Below are 4,299 nucleotides of genomic sequence, written 5' to 3'. Positions count from 1 at the left end.
AGCATGCTAGAATTTATATTATGATGTTAGCATGTAGTGCAAAACAGCCTTAGAGTCTCTAATAAGTGGCAACCTCTGGGGCTGAAACAGGAAAGTGCCAAAAACTGCAGTTCCTTTAAATGGCCACTTGAGGCTGGCTCCAGAATCGAGTTAATCCCATAGACCCCCATGTTAAAATGTCCAACTTTACAGCAGATATAAACATGTTTACAGCCTGGTACAATATAGCTATATAGCTAGTTTTTGACATTCATGACAATTGTATGGGGGTGGGGGGCTTGTTGTTGAATTTATATATAACTTATCCCATTTTATTAGGGCTCAAAGTTATGTGTGATTAATATGTCACTACTGGCTCCATAAATACTAGATGGCAACGGCCGAAATGCCAAACTTAAGGCTTCAAAATTGGGGTTCACAAACCAGTGGGTGATGTCATGGTAACTATGTCCATTATTTTTATGCAGTCTGTGGTTGCTAGCATGGCTGTAGACTCTTGTTCTTTGATCACACATCATTTCCTTCCTCATACTTTCTTTAACAGTGCACTGCAAATACTTTAATTTTGTATATTTTTAAAAATGAATTTCCCACATCAACAGTTGAAATAAAAGGTCAGATGTCAAACTGTTTCTTAGATACCAGAGAAAACTGTTGTGGTTGTTGCGCATTTTGAGGAATGTGACAAAAACACTCATTAAAAGGGGGCTTAGGTTTATTTTCTCATCTAAATCACGACACACTGAAAATAGAGAACAAAAAAAAAAACATGTAAACTGTGTGGGTGAGATGAAAAAAACCCCAAGGGACTCATAAAACATCTCAACCCAAGTGGAACAAAACAGATGATGGCAACAGCAAACGGAGGTGACTGCTGAAAAGAAAAAACAATAAAATGTATAAAAATAAAGATACAGAAGAAACAAATGCAGGCCTTGGATAATGAAAGTGAATTCAAAGGGAAAGGGGGTTGCATGGTGGTGAGTGAAGTCACAAGTTCACTCCCGAGTTGTTAGTGTTTAAATCCAAGTCCAAGACTTGTCTGCTATTAAATCAACTTTCACTTTACAAAACATTTCTCCCTTGTTGATTCAAAACCCCGTTTCTGAATACAACACTGCTCTGTTTTTGTGCTTTGGTGCCTCCATATAGGGAGCTCATCCTATTGATTGCACAGGGGAAAAAAAAATTAGAGAACTGCCAACTCTTAGGCCCATGCATTATACATAACGTTGTACGGGACTGAATGAGGTTGCCTCTGAAAATCTCTCCTGGCTGGACAATCTCCAGAGCCTCTCTCCCATTTTCTCTATGCAAAGGTGTTGCCCTTTGTCCCTGTTCACCTCTCTTCAGCTTCTTTATGCAGGGTTGTAGCAGCCACGGCTCTTTTGTTACTATGGATCTTTCCAGTGATAACTCAGCCTGGATGGCAAAATGGCCAATTGAAAGTGAACGGATCTCCAGAGTAAGAGGACACCTTTTGTGCATCTACGTGTGTGAATACACGTATGTTATAAAGGGAACGTTTGAGCACAGAGATTATGGGTTTTCTTCCTGCCTGACTGAGTGTCCTTATATGTGAGTGAGTGTGTGTTTCTGTGTGTTATTTTTGACTGTGTGTGTCTATGTGATGGATAATGAGTCTGCACAATGAGGGCTCATATTAAGCCTCTGGGGTGTGTGACATCATCGTTTCCAAACAGGTTGGTCGATCTGTAAAGAAAAAAGTCTTCTCATAACACACACACACACACACACACACACACACACACACATACACACACACAATGAATGACTGTTTTAGCTGAACCAAAGTGGAGAGAAAGATCATGTCAGTTTCTTTTGATAAAGACCTTGCCCAATACCTGTTTATAGAAATATACTTCAGTTCAGCATTTTATGATGACAGCACAATGGAGATATATATGTCTTTTGGATCTAGTCCAAGTCAAGTCTCAAGTCCCTGACACTTGACTTGCAAGTCAAAAAGCAAGTCTTTCCAGTTTATCAACATCTGTCGTGTTAATTAGAATAGCACACCAGCCCATATCCAAACAAATACTTTTAATGGAGACAGTGCATTAAACATCCAGTTGTAAGTAGTGAACCAAAGCATTGCTGTGTGAGTGCATTATTAGCCACGCCAGCTAGCAGCATGGCTCTGAATATAACAGTATGAGTTGGTCAGTCAATCCACCACTTTAGTCCAGACTAAAAAATCTGAGTAACTATTTGAAGGATTCAGACTAAATTTTTTGTCCAGGCACTCCTGATGCCCAGAAAATGAATCCTATTGAACTTTCTTATCCTCGACTTTTCCTCTGGCGCCACCAGCAGGTCAAAGTTGTCACTTATCCAGTGAAATGTGTCAACATCTACTGGAGGGTATCCAATTTTGTACAGATAGTCATGGTTCCCAGAGGATGAATCCAAGCCAACCATGGGCCATGTCTCTGTTGCCCTGTTTTTTAGTGAGGTGTCCTGCACTGGTCGATTCATGTTGTATCAGCCTTAGAGACATCGGAGTCCGTCAGTGAATGAAACTGCTCTGATTGACACTTCAGTTCAGTGCGCAAGAGGAAAAACGTAGGTGAGGAAAGCAAACTGCTTAAGTCAAGAGGAAGTTAGATCAAAACAAACTTGTTCTAGTAGGTATGATTATTTTTCAGCCACTGAGCTCTTATGTAGAAACATTTCCTAGTGGTTTGTGTTGTTGTTCACCGACGCTCTGTAAATATCATTTGTTCTTTTAACATTAGGCTGTGTTGTTAATGAGCTAACTGGCATCTTGAATCTGTCCTGTCTGTCTTCTGGTTTTCATTATTGAATGACAAATACAGACTACCACTGCCTGCTGGTGTGGAGAGTTATTTCCTGTCAAGCAGGCACAGAATATATGCACTTTTTGGCCACTGGCTGCAGTGTGATCAAGTGCAACTTTTTGGCTGAGACACAGCCAACAAGAGACAATTCAACAGTCTGTCTTCGGCACCTTTCTTTGATTTCGATTTGGTGTGTCTAAGATGATCTCCTGACTTTTCCTCTAGTGCCACCACAAAGTTCACAGTTGTGGATTTATGTAAAATGTCTCCACAACTACTGGATGGATTGCTACGGACTTTATTTCGGACATTAATGTTCCCCTCTGGATGAATTGTTTGGTGATCTCTTAACCTTTCCTGCTGGTAGAATTTTCAGTTTGCCCAATACTTTGGATTACAAAGAAATGCCTGCAAAATAAAAGACGTTCCGATTATCCTAATCTGTCGTCCATGTGGTGCTGATGACCAAATGTAAACAAGATGTGTTGACAGCTCAAAGCACCACTGTGTCTTAATGCAGCCTAATGCTATAACTGCTTGTATTCTTAGGCCTGTAAAACATTTAGTGATCTGAGGTCAAGTCTCCTCAGCCAAATCGATTCTTCAGGCAGTCAGGTCTCAAGGACGAAGATCCCAAGTCCTCACCAAATCCAAGTTTCACTTCTGAAGCTCAAATAATTTCATACCTTAAGTTACTTGAATGACTCCCTTCCTCGTTCTTCTATTCTGAGCTAATCTTGTCTCTAGTTCCTTTCTACCCATCCCTCCATCTCCTCTCCTCTTGACCTTCCACGTCCTCTGCTCTTTCTCCCCCCTCTCCTCCACTTCTCTCACTTTATCTCCTCTAATTTCCTGAAGTATTGGGGGTATCGTCTCGCCACTGAGTCTGATGCGGTGCTGTCTCTTCTTGCACCGAGGAGCTGATCCCTCCCTTTAGACTCTGAGACTTGGATAATGTCCCTGTTAGTCTGCGGCATTTCTCTCTTTCCCCTTCTCTGCTGCAAACTACATATCCCTCCGTGAAAGTTGGACGGGCAGATGGAGAGAGGGGAAAAGGAAAAGATCAATGAGTGGAAGATCAATAGGAAAGCCCTTGATCCTTCACTCATTCCTCCCACTGGACATCTCAGACACTCACAGAGAGCTCTCCCTACCTTTCTAGCTCTCTCTGATGGACAGTGAGCTTATGCCACAGATGAGCACTTTGATTCCTTTCATTTTTAACTTTACACAGTGTCCACGCTGATCAGTCCTTGTGTCAAAGGCATGAGTGTAGCTTGAACGCGTCTTCCGGTGCAAGGATATTTTGGGGAGGGATGGTTTTGCTGCTGCCTTGTTTTGTTGTCTGATGGGACATCTGCTGGTGTCTTCTGGGTAATGCAGCTCTGCATATCTGATGTGCAAGTTTTCCCGCTCAAATTGACCTACTTGTACTGTGGAGTGCTGGCTGCTCCTTTTATGTGTGGGAGAAAATGTG

This window comes from Epinephelus lanceolatus, chromosome 4, assembly GCF_041903045.1.
Source record: "Epinephelus lanceolatus isolate andai-2023 chromosome 4, ASM4190304v1, whole genome shotgun sequence".
In the NCBI taxonomy this organism is placed as follows: Eukaryota; Metazoa; Chordata; class Actinopteri; order Perciformes; family Serranidae; genus Epinephelus; species Epinephelus lanceolatus.
The sequence above is the reverse complement of the archived record's forward strand: the minus strand, read 5'-3'. Positions refer to the sequence as shown.